Here is an 18,668-nt window from a genome sequence, read left to right as displayed (position 1 = left end):
ATTCTTATTCCATTCCTTTCCTTAGATTTGTGTGTATTAGGTATTTGTTGTGGAACTGTTAGATATTACTTGCTAGATATTGCTGCACTGTCGGAACTAGAAGCACAAGCATTTCGCTACACTTGCAATAACATCTGCTAACCATGTGTATGTGACCAATACATTTGATTTGATTTGAATAAGCACAGCAGGAGCCTTGCTCTTTTAGTTGAATCTGTTCCACAGAAACAGCAGTCAGAAAACGAGCTAATTTAATTTAACAGACAGAAAATGCATTTGTACAGCTATTTCACACAGAATAATTATAGGGTTATATGCCACGCCACCCAATAACTCTTAACCAGTCACCCATATAGCCTAATACCAGGATCTGTGGTCCAGGTCAGATGAAGCCTACATGGGTAAAATCTAAACACTTTACTTCATTATAGCTATAGCTTACATTACATCGCATATAGCTTTCATATAAATCATATTTACCTGTACGTTATCCATAATGTAACGTTATCAATTTTCCCAATTAAACAAAATCATATTTCTGAACCGGCGCATCTCAGTCTACATGTTATGCTGTTCAGGACCTTTCAAATTTTCAAGATGGCGGCGTCCATACGGATGTGCTGTGCCCTCCGGATTACACTGGGAGGTGACTATATTTCACAAATGTCTGTGTCGCACAGATTTCTTAACCCTAGTAATGTAATCGGGTTGCATACTGAACCGTGTAGTCTATTGGAATAATGTATGTTTTGAAGGACAAAGGCTGCAGTAGGGAGGCTATATATACAGGGGGGTACCGGTGCAGAGTCAATGTGCGGGGGCACCGGCTAGTTGAGGTAGTTGAAGTAATATGTACATGTGGGTAGAGTTAAAGTGATTATGCATAAATCATTAACAGAGTAGCAGCAGCGTAAAAAGATGGGGTGGGGGGCAGTGCAACTAGTCCGGGTAGCCATGATTAGCTGCTCAGGAGTCTTATGGCTTGGGGGTAGAAGCTGTTGAGAAGTCTTTTGGACCTAGACTTGGCACTCCGGTACCGCTTGCCGTGCGGTAGCAGAGAGAACAGTCTATGACTAGGGTGGCTGGAGTCTTTGACAATTTTGAGGGCCTTCCTCTGACAACGCCTGGTATAGAGGTCCTGGATGGCAGGAAGCTTGGCCCCAGTGATGTACTGGGCCGTACACACTACCCTCTGTAGTGCCTTGCGGTTGGAGGCCAAGCAGTTGCCATACCAGGCGGTGATGCAACCAGTCAGGATGCTCTCGATGGTGCAGCTGTATAATTTTTTGAGGATCTGAGGACCCATGCCAAATCTTTTCAGTCTCTTGAGGGGGAATAGGCTTTGTCGTGCCCTCTTCACGACTGTCTTGGTGTGTTTGGACCATGATAGTTTGTTGGTGAAGTGGACACCAAGGAACTTGAAGCTCTCAACCTGTTCCACTACAGCCCCGTCGATGAGAATGGGGGCGTGCTCAGTCCTGAGCACGCACCCCTGAGGGGCCCCCGTGTTGAGGATCAGTGTGGCAGATGTGTTGTTACCTACCCTTACCACCTGGGGGCGGCCCATCAGGAAGTCCAGGATCCAGTTGCAGAGGGAGGTGTTTAGTCCCAGGATCCTTAACTTAGTGATGAGCTTTGAGGGCACTATGGTGTTGAATGCTGAGCTGTAGTCAATTAATAGCATTCTCACGTAGGTGTTCCTCTTGTCCAGGTGGGAAAGGGCAGTGTGGAGTGCAATAGAGATTGCATCATCTGTGGATCTGTTGGGGCGGATTGCAAATTGGAGTGGATCCAGGGTTTCTGGGATAATGGTGTTGATGTGAGCCATGACCAGCTTTCAAAGCACTTCATGGCTACAGACTTCAGTGCTATGGGTCGGTAGTCATTTAGGCAGGTTATCTTAGAGTCCTTGGGCACGGGGACTATGGTGGTCTGCTTGAAACATGTTGGTATTACAGACTCAGTCAGGGACATGTTGAAAATGTCAGTGAAGACACTTGCCAGTTGGAGTACACGTCCTGGTAATCCGTCTGGCCCTGCGGCCTTGTGAATGTTGACCTGCTTAAAAGTCTTACTCACATCGGCTACGGAGAGCGTGATCACATAGTCATCCGGAACAGCTGGTGCTCTCATGCATGCTTCAGTGTTGCTTGCCTCGAAGTGAGCATAGAAGTGGTTTAGCTCGTCTGGAAGTCTTGTGTCACTGGGCAGCTCGCGGCTGTGCTTCCCTTTGTAGTCTGTAATAGTTTTCAAGCCCTGCCACATCCGACGAGCGTCAGAGCCGGTGTAGTATGATTCAATCTTAGTCCTGTATTGACTCTTTGCCTGTTCATATAAGAAAATCAGTCAATTGAAATAAATTCATTAGGCCCCAATCTATGGATTTCACATGACTGGGAATACAGATATGCATCTGTTGGTCACAGATATCTTTAAACAAAGATAGGGGCGGGGATCAGAACCAGTCAGTATCTGGTGTGACCACCATTTGCCTCATGCAGCGCGACACATCTCCTTTGCATAGAGTTGACCAGGCTGTTTGTGGCCTGCGGAATGTTGTGCCACTCCTCTTCAATGGCTATGCGAAGTTGCTGCATATTGGCGGGATGTGGAACACGCTGTCGTACACATTGATCCAGAGCATCCCAAACATGCTCAATGGGTGACATGTCTGGTGAATATGCAGTCCATGGAAGAACTGGGACATTTTCAGCATCCAGGGATTGTGTACAGATCCTTGCTACATGGGCCGTGCATTATCATGCTAAAACATGAGGTGATGGCAGCAGATGAATGGCACGACAATGGGCCTCTGGATCTCGTCATGGTATCTCTGTGCATTCAAATTGCCATCGATAAAATGCAATTGTGTTCGTTGTCCGTAGCTTTTGCCTGCCCATACCATAACCCCACTGCCACCATGGGGCATTCTGTTCACAATGTTGACATCAGCAAACCGCTTGCCCACACGACGCCATACACATGGTCTGTGTTTGTGAGGCCGGTTGGACATACTACCAAATTCTCTAAAACGACGTTGGAGGCGTCTTATGGTAGAAAAATGAACATTCCATTTTCTGGCAACAGCTCAGGTGGACATTCCTGCAGTCAGCATGCCAGTTGCACGTTCCCTCAAAACTTGAGACATCTGTGGCATTGTGTTGTGTGACAAAACTGCACATTTTAGAGTGGCTTCTTATTGTCCCCCAGCACAAGGTGCACCTGTGTAATGATCATGCTGTTTAATCAGCTTCTTGATATGTCACACTTGTCTGGTGGATGGATTATCTTGACAAATGAGAAATGCTCAATAACAGGGATGTAAACAAAATAAAATTGCTTTCTGTGCGTATGGAACATTTCTGAGGTCTTTTATTTCAGCTCATGAAACATGGAACCAACACTTTACACTTTTATTTTTGTTCAGTGAAAAACTAACAAGGTTTCCCATTTTTATCTGTGGATTAATTGTCGGAGTAGAGAACACATGATTTTGTATGGGTCAAAATTCTACAAAGATCCAGCTAAAAAAAGGACCATATGCATTTCAGGTTAAGTAACCCAATGTTTATCTCCCAGGACAGATTAGCTAGCAACAGCAAGCTAGGTAAATGTCCATGAATGTTTCATGTGTGTTTCGACCTGTCCCCAAATTAATATAGTTGTTCCACAGTTGGTTTTGATATTTTAACCTGCGTGTCATGAACGTGTCTGGTGGGGATAGACAAAATCAACATGAGGCAGTTTTGTCAGCATGTTAGTTTCTTTTGCTCAATGGTCTGGATCTGAGCACAGAGTTTCTAAACCGAGAGGCTTTGCCAGCCAACGTCGCCATGACATCGCCTACAAGTGTAATCAGGGATTTCTATTGGAGAAGCAGTTTTAGCCTATCTTCAAGGGAAATTTCAAACATTCTGAAATTCCTATTCATCATGTCCAGCACCATCCCAACATCAACATATGTGAAAATGGCGCCTTTCTATGTTTTGTAGTAAAAAAAGATAGAGGAAGATAAGCGTTTCCAATGACATCATCAACCTCTTAGTAGACAATTAGTAGACAATTAGTAGGCAATGCCTCCTCATAATTGGTTAAAATCACATGATGCACATCGATGATGTCATTGGAAACAATTATCTTCCTCTATCTTTTTTACTAAAAAACATAGAAACACGCAATTTTCATATGTTGCTGTTGGGGTAGTGCAGGAGATGATGAATATGAAGTTGGAAAAAAAATTAATATCCCTTTCATGCTGTACTGTCTTTTTGATCTGAGTACCTTCCCAAACCTTCACCAAACATGAACACATTCGGGGCTGTCTGATTGGTCCAGAAACCGATAGGTTGGGCCAGAGCCAGAACACACATGGGTAAAGCCAGAGAGGAAGAGGCAAAGAGAGAGGGCTAACTGGGCCCAAAATCTGTCTTCTCCAGCAAGTAGTTTTTTTTCTCTTACCAAGCAAGGCGTTTTTCTATGTGAGAGAGTCGAATTTGGTTAACAAAAAATGTAATGGTTTATTTGCTACGTGTGGCTTATTCGATTGAATAGAAGATTCTGAATGAGTAGGTTGTTATGAGTGTACTGATATAAGTAGGACACATGACATCCTGGCAATTTTGAGAAAAAACGCTTCATATCAGAGTTGTCTGGTCGTCACTAGTTACCACAGCCACAGTCATAAACCCTGCCTATTTCTACAATTTCTCTTGTGATTTTAAACTAACCTTAACCACACTGCTAACCTTATGCCTAACTTTAACCTTCAATTAAGACCAAAAGGCACATTTTTGTTTTCATGAATTTTCAAGATATATCCAATTTTGACTAGTGGGAACAATTGCGAACCATACACACGTATCTGCCCTCTCAAATCTGCTAAAATGGTCCCACCTGATCTTGCCTCCTCCCGACTGCTTTCCATTTTGGAAGACAATTTTGACTAGTGGGAACAATTGCGAACCATACACACGTATCTGCCCTCTCAAATCTGCTAAAATGGTCCCACCTGATCTTGCCTCCTCCCGACTGCTTTCCATGTTGGAAGACATTATTTTCATTGTTAGAGCGGCTACTACAGTGTCTGGCCAATATAATGGATAATCTAATCTGTGGTTAAGCAGCGGTTTGAAAATTCGTCATTAGTTTTGATACTCTGATTGGTTAGAGACGATCCAATCGCTGATGGCTTTGTTTTATACAACGCACCTCATGCCCCGCGTCACCACAGACGAGACGACTTCAATGATGGCAGTCTCAGACTAAAGTTTGTAGCGAACGACAGAGCAGTGGGAAGAATTTAGTGTGAATCGTCAGGTTAGAGGCCCCCCCCACCCCCCATTTTGTTTAGCTCCTAAAAAAAAAATAGCGGTAAAAATGGAAAATTAAGTCATACAATCAAAATCTTTAACTTACCAAAGTAAAGACGTTGAGTGCTGGATGACCTTTCTTTGTATGCACAGGGTGTCGTGTCTCCAAAATTCTAAATAAATGACCACCCATAGAATGAGGAATTAGAATACTTAATAATTATAGTGGTATCTCAATGCGACCACAAGACTCTCCTTGGTCCATGCGTATCTAAGGACCAGACGCTTGCGTGGACTAGAGCTAGTTTGGCGGTATACAAAGTGCTCAAAAGTCATTGACACCCAAAACCAAAAGAAACAAGGTGGGATCAGTTGCATTAGTTGCGTTTTTTTTTTTTCTGCACGTTAACATCAGAAACCTCCTTCCTAAGTTTGAGTTATTCACTGCGTTAGCACACTCCGCCAACCCTGATGTTCTAGCAGTGTCTGAATCCTGGCTTAGAAAGGCCACCAAAAATTCAGAAATGTCCATCCCCAACTACAACATTTTCCATCTAGATAGAACTGCCAAAGGGGGTGGAGTTGCAATCTACTGTAGAGATAGCCTGCAGAGCTCTATCATACTATCCAGGTCTGTGCCCAAACAGTTTGAGCTCCTACTTCTAAAAATCCACCTTTCCAGAAATAAGTCTCTCACTATTGCCACTTGCTACAGACCCCCCTCAGCCCCCAGCTGTGCCCTGGACACCATATGTGAATTGATTGCCCCCCCATCTATCCTCAGAGTTTGTACTGCTTGGTGACCTAAACTGGGATATGCTTAAAACCCCGGCCATCCTACAATCCAAACTAGATGCCCTCAATCTCACACAAATGATCAAGGAACCTACCAAGTACAACCCTAAATCCGTAAACATGGGCACCCTCATAGATATCATCCTGACTAATTTACCCTCTAAATACACCTCCGCTGTCTTCAACCAGGATCTCAGCGATCACTGCCTAATTGCCTGCGTCTGTAACGGGTCCGCGGTCAAACGACCACCCCTCATCACTGTCAAACGCTCCCTAAAACACTTTAGCGAGCAGGCCTTCCTAATTGACCTGGCCCAGGTATCCTGGATGGATATCGATCTCATTCCGTCAGTAGAGGATGCCTGGTTGTTCTTTAGAAGTGCTTTCCTCTCAATCTTAAATGAGCATGCCCCGTTCAAAAAATCCAGAACTAAGAACAGATATAGCCCCTGGTTCTCCTCAGACTTGACTGCCCTTCACCAGCACAAAAACATCCTGTGGCGTACTGCATTAGCATCGAATAGCCCCCGCGATATGCAACTTTTCAGGGAAGTTAGGAACCAATATACACAACTCCAAAAGGTTTTGGGACACTGTAAAGTCCATGGAGAATAAGAGCACCTCCTCCCAGCTGCCCACTGCACTGAGGCAAGGAAACACTATCACCACCGATAAATCTACAATAATCGAGAATTTCAACAAGCATTTTGCTACGGCTGGCCATGCTTTCCACCTGGCTACCACTACCCCGGCCACCAGCTCTGCACCCTCCGCTGCAACTTGCCCATGCCCCCCCCGCTTCTACTTCACACAAATTCAGACCCTAATGTTCTGAAAGAGCTGCAAAATCTGGACCCCTACAAATCTTCTGGGCTAGACAATCTGGACCCTTTCTTTCTAAAAAAATAGCCGCCGAAATTGTCGCAACCCCTATTACTAGCCTGTTCAACCTCTCTTTCGTAATGTCTGAGATCCCCAGAGATTGGAAAGCTGCCGCGGTCATCCCCCTCTTCAAAGGGGGTGACACTCTAGATCCAAACTGTTACAGTCCTATATCCATCCTGCCCTGCCTTTCGAAAGTATTTGGATCACCGACCATTTTGAATCCCAACGTACCTTCTCCGCTATGCAATCCGTTTTCCGAGCTGGTCATGGGTGTACCTCAGTCACGTTCAAGGTCCTAAATGATATTAAAACCGCGATCGATAATAGACAGTACTGTGCAGCCGTCTTCATCGACCTGGCCAAGGCTTTCGACTCTGTCAACCACCGCATTCTTATTGGCAGACTAAATAGCCTTGGTTTCTCAAATGACTGCCTCGCCTGGTTCACTAACTACTTCTCAGATAGAGTTCAATGTGTCAAATCGGAGGGCCTGTTGTCTGGACCTATGGCAGTCTCTATGGGGGTGCCACAGGGTTCAATTCTTTGGCCGACTCTTTTCTCCGTGTATATCAATGATGTTGCTCTTGCTGCTGGTGACTCTCAGATCCACGTCTACGCAGACGACACCATTTTGTATACGTCTGGCCCTTCATTGGACACTGTGTTAACAAACCTTCAAACGAGCTTCAATGCCATACAACACAACAACAACTCATTGGTCACCATAGCAACTATGATCTTGTTGAATTGATTTAGACAGACTACTTTCATTTTTTTTATAGGAAAAGGTACACTTTTCCACAAGATGTCAAATATCAGAATTGTCACTAGATTCTATGTTAACTTAAGTGTGTGATCTTTAGCACATAAGGTAGGCTAAAACCGAGACTGATGTGATGCTGTGTACTACACGGAACAGAAAACCATTCAATGGGTGACCGTATGAAAAATGTATGCACTCACTAACTGTAACTCGCTCTGGATAAGAGCGTCTGCTAAATGACTAAAATGTAAAAAATGTAGAATGAGTATGGAGGCCATGGAAAAACTGGGACATTTTCAGCTTCCAGGAATTGTGTACAGATCCTTGCGACATGGGGCCGTGCATTATCATGCTGAAACATGAAGTGATGGCGGCGGATGAATTGCACAACAATGGGCCTCAGGATCTCGTCACGGTATCTCTGTGCATTCAAATTGCCATCGATAAAATGCAATTGTGTTCGTTGTCCGTAGCTTATCCCTGCCCATAACATAACTCCACCACCACCATGGGGCACTCTGTTCACAACGTTGACCTCAGCAGACCACTTGCCCACACACTCTGTCTGCCATCTGCCCGGTACAGTTGAAACCGGGATTCCTCCGTGAAGAGCACACTTCTCCAGCATGCCAGTGGCCATCGAAGGTGAGCATTTGCCCACTGAAGTCGTTTACGACGCCGAACTGCAGTCAGGTCAAGACCCTGGTGAGGATGACGAGCACGCAGATGAGCTTCCCTGAGATGGTTTCTGACAGTTTGTGCAGAAAGTCTTCGGTTGTGCAGACCCACAGTTTCATCGTCCGGGTGGCTGGTCTCAGACGATCCCGCAGGTGAAGAAGTGGGTGTGGAGGTCCTGGGCTGGCGTGGTTACACGTGGTCTGCTGTTGTGAGGCCGGTTGGACGTACTGCCAAATTTTCTACAACGACATTGGTAGAGAAATGAAAATGCAATTCTCTGGCAACAGCTCTGGTGGACATTCCTGCAGTCAGCATGCCAATTGCACACTCTCTCAAAACTTGAGACATCTGTGGCAATGTGTTGTGTGACAAAACTGCACATTTTAGAGTGGCCTTTTATTGTCCCCAGCACAAGGTCCACCTGTGTAAAGATCAATCGGTTTAATCAGCTTCTTGATATGCTACACCTGTCAGGTGAATGGATTATCTTAGCAAAGGAGAAATTTGTACACAGATTTGTACACAACATTTGAGAGAAATAAGCTTTTTGTGTGTATGGAACATTTCTGGGATCTTTTATTTGTATTTATTTATTTTTATTTCACCTTTATTTAACCAGGTGAGCCAGTTGAGAACAAGTTCTCATTTACAACTGCGACCTGGCCAAGATAAAGCAAAGCAGTGCGATTTAACAACAACACAGAGTTACATATGGGGTAAACAAAACATACAGTCAATAACACAATATAAAATCTATATACAGTGTGTGCAAATGTAGTAAGTTATGGAGGTAAGGCAATTAATAGGCCATAGTGCAAAATAATTACAATTATAATTTAGTATTAACACTGGAGTGATAGATGTGCAGAAGATGATGTGCAAATAGAGATACTGGGGTGCAAATGAGCAAAATAAATAACAATGCAAATAACAATATGGGGATGAGGTAGTTGGGTGGGCTAATTACAGATGGGCTGTGAAACAGCTAATGAAACATGGGACCAACACTTTACATGTTGCGTTGATATTTTAGTTGAGTATAATAAGAAAGATGAGTGAAATGAATGAACTTGACACGCTGACTCGTCTCTCTGCCTGACGCCAGGCGTTCTAATAGCTGGTCTTGGCAGTCTAGACCAGGATCATTACTACTGCTAATGAAAGAGATGCTGTACCGCCTGACTGATTGGCTGACCGATTGACTGACTGACTGGCTGACTGGCTGATTGGCTGACTGGTGGAGTCTAATGAAAGTTTTAGACATGTCTGATATGAGCATCTGAGTGGCCAGCTTTACTGACTGGGCATGGACAGGGAGGCAAGAGAGAATGGAAAACGGGGTCTTTATGCTTGTACTGGCCAACACATGTAAGACATGTTGTGAAAAGGCCATGCTCTGTTAGATCACTGAGTGATTAATTTCTTAAGACTCATTTGCGTTCTAAAGGCTCTTTTCCCCGATGGCTTGGTTCTTTGAAGATAAAATGTTCACTAGCTCATGACAAAAAAAGTGTACTCACTCAGACCTCTGTTCGGACCTCTGTTCAGAATTCATGTTTGTCTGTAAACAAGCTGTTTAGATGTGCAGTATGCCTGTTTACTGCTTTAGTTTGCGTCCCATTTGAAGACCTTTAGCACAGAAGTCTCATAGCCATGAGCAAAGTAAGGCAAAACAGGGAAGGGTTGTTCTTTTCAACTTTCTTTGTGTGCCTCATTCCTTTTTGTGGCATGACTGGCATCTGTTGTAGCGTGGTTGTGCCAATCTATAGGAGAGATGGAGGGAAGGGATGAAGTTAGTGGTGTGCACAGGCCTAAAGGAGACTGTTGAAGCGTTCTAAACTGCTAAAATAGGCTACACAGTTTTGGGATTGACCAGTATTATTGATCTAGAACAGATTAATTTCAGTGTCTGTGTTACGTTCCCCAGTTTCTGTGTTGTAGGTTGTGTATTTTCATGTATGTATTTCAGGAAATGGGTTCCTGAAATTCCCTAACAAGCAGCTGATTGGTCAATGAACATTGATGATTGGAGAGCTCACCCTGCGCCCTCGTCAGGACACAGCTGTCTCCAATTACCAACTCCTTCTGAAGCTATATAAGCCCCAGTTCTGTTCCTCAGAAGAGAAGGGAACCAGAATTGCTGAGAGTTATAGCATGTTGGTTGTTGCGAAGACATTTGGTATGTACTGTGTAGTTGTTGCTGTGAGAGCTGATTGAAATGTTTTGTGTTAGTTTGTGGCTCAGAGTTTCTTTAATGTCCTGAGTTAGTTTTTTTCTCAGGTTTTTGTTGTGAACCAGTTTGTGCTATTTTTGTTTCATTTGTTCCCAAGGGGGGAAGGGGAAGGCACCTAGGGAGTGCTTAGGCAAGAGGCCCGCGGGCATACATTACCCGTAGAAGTTGACTGTCTATGCACACTAGGAAAGACCTGGGCGGACCATCCCCTGTATTTTGGTTAGTGCACCAGATTTACTTTCTTTGCTTTGGTTCCGTCCAGCCCCTTTTCCCCAAACTTACCATGCGAAGGAATAAATTCCCTGTTAACGGTATTTTCTGCCTTTTGTCATCCTTACTCACACCTACAGTCCCATACCTCTTTCACACCACGGAGAGTTGAGTTGTAGCAGGGTGTTGCGTTCCCTCTTCCGAGAGGCGTGCGTAACAGTCTGTCTATAGTATCTACAGCACCAGCTGCCTGCTCTTTAGATATATACAGTGCCTTAAGAATGTATTCACACCCCTTTACTTTTTCCACATTGTGCTGTGTTACAGCCTGAATTTTCAAATGGATTAAATGTTGATGTTTCGTCACTGGCCTACACACAATACCCCATAATGTCAAAATGTTTTTCAAAATGTTTACACATTAATAAAAAATGAAAAGCTGAAATGTCTTGTCAATAAGTATTCAATCACTTTGTTATGGCAAGGCTAAATAAGTTCAGGAGTAAGAATTTGCTTAACAAGTCACATAAGTTGTATGAACTCACTCTGTGTGCAATAATAGTGTTTAACTAGATTTTTGAATGAGTGCCTCATCTCTGTACCCCACACATACCATTATCTGTAAGGTCCCTCAGTCGAGCAGTGAATTTCAAACAGATTCAACCCCAAAGACCAGGGATGTTTTCCAATGCCTGTCATCGAGGCAAAGGGTGGCTATTTGAAGAATCTCAAATATAACACATATTGATTGGTTTAACACTTTTTTTTTGGTTACTACATGATTCCATATGTGTTATTTAATAGTTTTGATGTCTTCACTATTATTATACAATGTAAAAATAAAATATGAAAATGAAAATAAAGAAAAACCCTTGAATGAGTAGGTGTTCTAAAACTGTTGACCGGTAGCGTATGTTAAAAAAAAATATCAATACGGTAGTAAAAACAGAAATCTCAGACTGCAATGTTTTCCTAGCAGCAGACAGTTGCCGCAAACTCAAACTAAGATTGAAAAACACCAGTCTCAACGTCAACAGTGAAGAGGCGACTCCGGAATGCTGACCTTCTAGGCAGAGTTGCAAAGGAAAAGCCATATCTCAGACTGCCCATCTTAATCTTTTCTTTTTATTGGCCAGTCTGAGATAGGGCTTTTTCTTTGCAACTCTGCCTAGAAGTACAGCATCCCGGAGTCGCCTCTTCACTGTTGACGTTGAGACAGGTGTTTTGCGGGTACTATTTAATGAAGCTGCCAGTTGAGGACCTGTGAGGCGTCTGTTTCTCAAACTAGACACTAATGTATTTGCTCAGTTGTGCACCGGGGCCTCCCACTCCTCTTTCTATTCTGGTTAGAGACAGTTTGCGCTGTTCTGTGAAGGGAGTAGTACACAGCGTTGTACGAGATCTTCAGTTTCTTGGCAATTTCTCGCATGGAATAGCCTTCATTTCTCAGAACAAGAATAGACTGACGAGTAACAGAAGAAAGTTATTTGTTTCTGGCCATTTTGAGCCTGTAATTGAACCCACAATTGCTGATGCTCCAGATACTCAAGTAGCCTCAAGAAGGCCAGTTGTATTGCTTCTTTGATCAGCACAACTGTTTTCAGCTGTGCTAACATAATTGCAAAAGGGTTTTCTAATGATCAATTAGCCTTTTAAAATGATAAACTTGGATTAGCAAACACAATGTGCCATTGGAACACAGGACTGATGGTTGCTGATAAAGGGCCTCTGTACGCCTATGTAGATATTCCATTAAAAATCAGCCGTTTCCAGCTACAATAGCCATTTAGAACATTAACAATGTCTACACTGTATTCAGATCAATTTGATGTTATTTTAATGGACAAATATACTTTTCTTTCGAAAACAAGGACATTTTTGAACGGTAGTGTATATACTGTATTATATTCTACTATATTTTATGACTATGCCACTCCGACATTGCTCATCCTAATATTTATATATTTCTTAATTCCATTCTTTTACATTTAGATTATGTGTATTGTTAAATTGTTAGATATTACTGCACTGTTGGAGCTAGAAACGTGTATGGGACCAATACAATTTGATTTGATATTAATAAGTATAGGCTACAAAATTAACCTTCCAGTGACACTGACTCACCCAATGATGAAGATTAACTCCCTTTTCAGACTTTTCCTCACAGCAAGGACACTAGAAGTAGCCTCAAGCAAGGTTTGGCTTATTGACAGGGTTTTGTTTCTTTGCTGTAGTACAAAGCCTCATTAAATGCTCAAGCATACTCGTTACATCTCCCTTCGCATGCTTTAATGAACTCGTAATCAAATCTCAGAGCTGCACTGAGCATCTCCTTCTGAATCCTTGAGAACCAAGCAGACCGGCTGAAATGAGCTTTTCTTTTACAAAAACAAGCCAGCATTCTCTCTCTCTCTCTGAGTAATAACTGGTGTTTGTTTGCTGAAATTCAGTGCGCTCCAGCAGGTTTGATTAGTTCATGACTGTAGCTGCAGATTGTAATTTCGGGGCTCTTGCGTTGGAGGTCAATCCCAGCCGTGTTCCAGAGAGATTTGTTTACAGCAGCAGCACGACAGATGCGTTGAAAAACATATTTGTACTTGCAGATGTGTGTCCAAATGGGAACATTATGCTGACTGTGTTCAGACATTCAGGTGGTTGAGGGGACAAGGAGGGCCTGTAGCGAATATAAAACTGAAGTTTCCTTATTTTTTTGTGTGTCTAGACAAGTAGAGCTACATTTAAAGAGGAAGTTCAATATATTTCAAACTCTTTAGCATTGTTGTAATTTCCTATTCCTAGAGTTTTGCTACACCTGCAGATCCCTGTGACATAGGGTAGTAAGCTTGGTTCTGATTTTGCTTGCTTGACCTGTGCCATTGGATAGTCATCATCCTTATCCTACAGGTAACCAGGCATCTAGTTTATTCAGTGGATATTTAGCTTGCTTTCGACATTCTAAACATAGAGGGATGAGAAAATGTATGCTGCGTTGAGGTTCCAGATGAGTCCGATTTCCCAATGAAATCCATATTTTGGTGTGTTATCATTGCAGTGACAGCAGAGGAGCTTTGGAGGGGAGTTCTGGCAGAGACAGGCGCCGGAGCTCGGAAGGGTCGAGGGAAGAGGACCAAGAGGAAGATGAAGAAGGATCTGAACCGAGGCCAGAACATCGGAGAGGGTAAGATGGATATATGGGATAGATCTATTTCATTCATAGCTATTTCTATATCCCTGTATCTCAATAATGTTATTTTATGTTGGAGAAAGAGAGTAAACCCAGAGCCCTGAGTGAACCAACACAACGATTGGTTGGTATGATGCTTCTTTCCGTTTTTAATGCCAAAGTTGAATTCGAGTTCGTATGTCGATGGCTAAAGTTTGATCTGAATTTAATTCTGCTAATGGGCAGTAGACAGGCACTGTGTAGACTATTAATCTGTTACCAGTATTATTTGATTAATTACACTCATTTATAATGAACAGATCAGTTCTCCTTCTCTTGTCTATCTCAGTGTCGTTTAAAAAGTGGAAATTAATTGAGTTTCTTTTATTGCTGAGCTGTCTGCTACCCAGACGGTCTCCCTGTCTTTCTTTTCCGGCTTTGTTCAAATCCATCAAACCCTACAGCTGTGACAAGATTGTGTAATCAGTGCCCTATTGGAAGAGAATAGGTGTGACTTTTCTTGTGATTTTTGGCTGCACCTCTTCACAGTGGTTGAAGTGCTGTCTACTCCCCTCCTAATCAGTGCCCCATCTTTCCCGTCAGTCTGTGTGTCTCTGTAACGACTTTTCTTTAGACAGTCTGTAAGGTAAAATAAAGTTGAAGTTGCTGCTTCGTTTCAGTTGGGATTGCTGTGGAGTTTAGAACAAAGGAATGCTCCTTCCCTTATCAAACCCCCTACCCTCTTTCTGTGTCAGGGGTTGAACGCGCCCATACTGAAGAGTGGGACCATACAGAACATAGCCCGCCGTGGGGAGTCCGAGCAACAGGAACTGCAAGCGGAGCTTCTGCGGCAGCGTGACGAATGGGATCGCAGGAGGAAGATGAGGGTGAAGAGGGAACGAGGGTGGACTGGCAACTCCTGGGGAGGAATCAGTCTGGGGCCCCCTGACCCTGGACCCAACGGAGGTATGTGTGTGTAGTGCGCACGTTAGTGTGTGTGTAACGTGTGCACACACTTTGAAGGTCCGTTTTGCCACCAAACATCAATCACTGTTACTGTATAGTGATATTACCTTGGATCAGATTGAATATTGTTGGTATATTATTGAAGCAAAGCAATCTGCATTCACCACACAGCATCACCTCTGGCCTTGCTTTACTGGTAAAGGTTGTGAGTCAGTAATGACCGTGTCATTCTCCAGCCAGGCACATTCACAACACTGGGCCGTTCCCCACAGCATTCTATCAGCATTCCATCTGCTCTGGTAATCAATACCCCTGGTATTGAAATGGCAGTTTGGGTCACTCTTTTCCTTCTGAAAGCTCCAAATGCCAGCATCCTCCACGACGATGCGTCTTTCAATCGTTGCGCCACACAGTCCACTGGGGAGAGCGGAGTCCGTACCGCTGTCTGGAAAGGGTAAATGTCGTCTGGCTAGCAGGGCGACGGAGAGCCAATGGAGCCTAGTGAGACACGATGAAAGGCCAGGCAGACTGACAGGACTCTTTCCCTCCCACCTCTCTAACATTTTTACATTTTTTACATTTTTAGTCATTTAGCAGACGCTCTTATCCAGAGCGACTTACAGTTAGTGAATACATATTGTTTTTTATACTGCCCCCCCGTGGGAATCGAACCCACAACCCTGGCATTGCAAACGCCATGCTCTATCAACTGAGCTACATCCCTGCCGGCCATTCCCTCCCCTACCTTGGACGACGCTGGGCCAATTGTGCGCCGCCCATGAGTCTCCCGGTCGCGGCCGGCTGCGACAGAGCCTGGATTAGAACCAGGATCTCTAGTGGCACAGTTAGCACTGCGATGCAGTGCCTTAGACCACTGCGCCACTCAGTATTTTGGCTAACCCTAGGCTAACCAAAATCTGTGATGGTGTAAATTCATTTCATATAAACTACTTTTCTATGAAGTGATCAATAAACTTTGAGATTATTTTGATCAAGTCTTTGACATTTAAAATTATATATCAGGTCTTTGACATTGATACATTCTAGATAAAGTGAAAAGTCTGTGCCTCTCTCTCTCACTGTACTGTAGTCTGAGGGAGGATGAGGGGGGGCTGTCTGTAGGGCTGGGGGAGAGCAGGCTGGGGGAGAGCAGGCTGGGGGAGAGCAGGCTGGGGGAGAGCAGGATGGGGGAGAGCAGGCTGGGGGATAGCAGGCTGTTTCTCAGCTCTGTCCATCTGGCCCTTCACCCCTCCGATGGATAACTTATTTTAGGGCTTGAATATTAAAGTAGTCAAAAAGCTAAAACTTTCAGAACTGCAGAACTTGAGAATAAGTAAGTTGCCTGAGTAAGATTGGTGGTGTTCCTCTGTCAAGGAAAGACGTAACTGAAATAGAACTCTCTCTCTCTGCCTCTCCTCATCTCCCTGTGAGATGGAACACAATCAAACTGGTATTGTATTGTACCAGCCTCTCCAACCTTTCCTCGTCCTCCCACCAACCCCACCTCTGTTTACGACTGAAACACACCACAGAGAGAACAATTTCAGTTTAATTGAAGTCGTCCCCACACAGCACGGCAAGGATTTATTTGTTATACATTTATTTTATGTATTTATTTCCTCCAGTCGCCCGGGCAGCGCTGGGTTGGTTATTACATTTCCTGCCTTCCGTTGTCTCTCTCTCTTGCTAGTCCAGCTGCAGTGTCCGCTCTGGCTCCTAGTCCCCACGGTGATGGATTACCGTGCAGCTGCGTGGACGGGAACCTAAATCACGCCTCTGGATGGGAGCGGGGAACGCTCAACCTTTGACCTTCACCCTCCTATTCCTCAACCCGGGGTTAACGCCACCTCCTAACAGACACCTTTGCCAAGCCTGGCTCTTAAATCAAGGAAATGTCCTCTCGCCTCCCATCTCTTTTAGAATCCCATGTTGGAGTGTACTGAGGGATTTACTGACACCGCTGCAGAGCCGAATCATTGACAGATGTATGTTTATTTCCAGATTTATTTACCTGCCATCAAAGGTGGTGAATTGAATACTGTTATGGTGGCGTACAACCTTCCATTTAAGCTAGCCCCATGTAGTGAATGTCATGTGTTTGTTAACAATTGGTTTTGGATTTGTGTGGGTTTACCACATAAATTATTCTCTGTTTTAGCAGTGGAGTACACTAAAAAAAAGTCAGATTTCCCTCTGTTGTAAACAAAAAGTCAATCAACTAAGTATTAACCCTTAGTCTGGGTACCAGTCTTTTTAGCGAACATTCCACTCCTTGCCACTCCTGTCATTTGCCAAAGAGACTGGCCTTTCGACAATCTTAATGTTCAATATGCAACTGGATTTACGGCGCAGTTGCTGATTGATAGTTGGAAACAACATAAATATTTTCCATGACAATGTTATGGAACATGGGGTGCGTGCAAATTTGGTGCAATATAGAATTACAATTTTAAGAACAACAATAAACAATACCGTTACGACCTGCTGCGGTCATTCCCTTGTGAGAAGGCAGTGTCAATGGAAGATCATGTTGTTCAAAGTAGCTAAAGAGAACTCCGTAATGAGAGAGAAATAATGATATGGAAAATATTAGCCTACAAGATTCAATCGAACTACGTTTGCTTCCGTTGTATCCCATTAATGAGAGGAAAGAAACGCACAACTGGCACCTGTCGTCATTCCTCGCACATATTGATCATCATGACGTGCTTACATTTTTACAATTTTGTTATACTCATTTCAGATATAGTATTTGTCCATCCTCTTATTAAGAGATGAAGTCCAGACAGGCAACATTAGGAAACTTTCTGAATGGACATAGAGAGAATTAGCGAACTCTCACACAAACACACACACATACACACTCTAAAAAGACCCACCAATCAACACCACCAGCGTATCTCAAACACACAAAAATCAACTTTCTCCTTTCCTAAAAACGTATTCAAAACCTAGGCTCACCTTCAAACCTTGGCTGTAGTCCATCAAAAAGTAGGCCTTGGCTACATTTATAGCATAATTCTAAAATAATGTAGCCTATCAAATGAATTGACAAGGAACGTTTGAAGGGGGAGAGAGAGACAGCTATAGTATGCCTATTACTAGAGATGTTGGTTATGTAATTCTTATCACAGCATGTGCCTTATTTCAGAGGAAGATTCGCACAGGATTAGTTTTTCCAAACTGCCCGGTAATTATTTTTGTTTTTCATTAAATTGAGTCAAAGCTTGGTGGTTTTTATTCATGTCTAGACGATAAGAGGCTATACTGATCATTCGTGCTGCCAAATAAATAGGTGTCCAAATAGCGATCCACTGTAGACGTCCCTCCTAATGAAAAGACCCCCATCCTGCTGGTGTGAGCTGCTGGACAGTGCACTTGCTATGCGTTTATGGATGAGAAAGTGAACATGTCATTTTCCTAAAAGGAGCTCAGTGGGGAATCAGGGATTCCCTGCTTTATGATCTGTTGCCTACATCAACAGCCATGGTTTCATTAAATAGGCCTAGGCACTATACTTTTTTATTGCACATTTAATTAAACTGGCAATGTTGAACTTCAATTTATTGGCACAAAATATTTGTTTGTCTCTGGCTTGCATAGCACAGGTGGTGGTCATCTAAATTCACTGCAGTTGGCTAGGCCTAATATATACTGTATATTCTA

The 18,668-nt window shown here is 43.4% G+C and overlaps 1 pseudogene; it reads left to right on the top strand.

The window, feature by feature from the left end:
* Positions 1 to 597: 597 nt before the first annotated feature.
* Positions 598 to 18,668, top strand: part of LOC121553246 — a 36,782-nt pseudogene continuing 18,711 nt past the window's right edge.

The sequence above is a fragment of the Coregonus clupeaformis genome, chromosome 37 (genome assembly GCF_020615455.1).
Source record: "Coregonus clupeaformis isolate EN_2021a chromosome 37, ASM2061545v1, whole genome shotgun sequence".
NCBI classification, from domain to species: Eukaryota; Metazoa; Chordata; class Actinopteri; order Salmoniformes; family Salmonidae; genus Coregonus; species Coregonus clupeaformis.
Note: the sequence above shows the minus strand (reverse complement) of the source record. Positions and strands in the feature narration are given on the sequence as shown.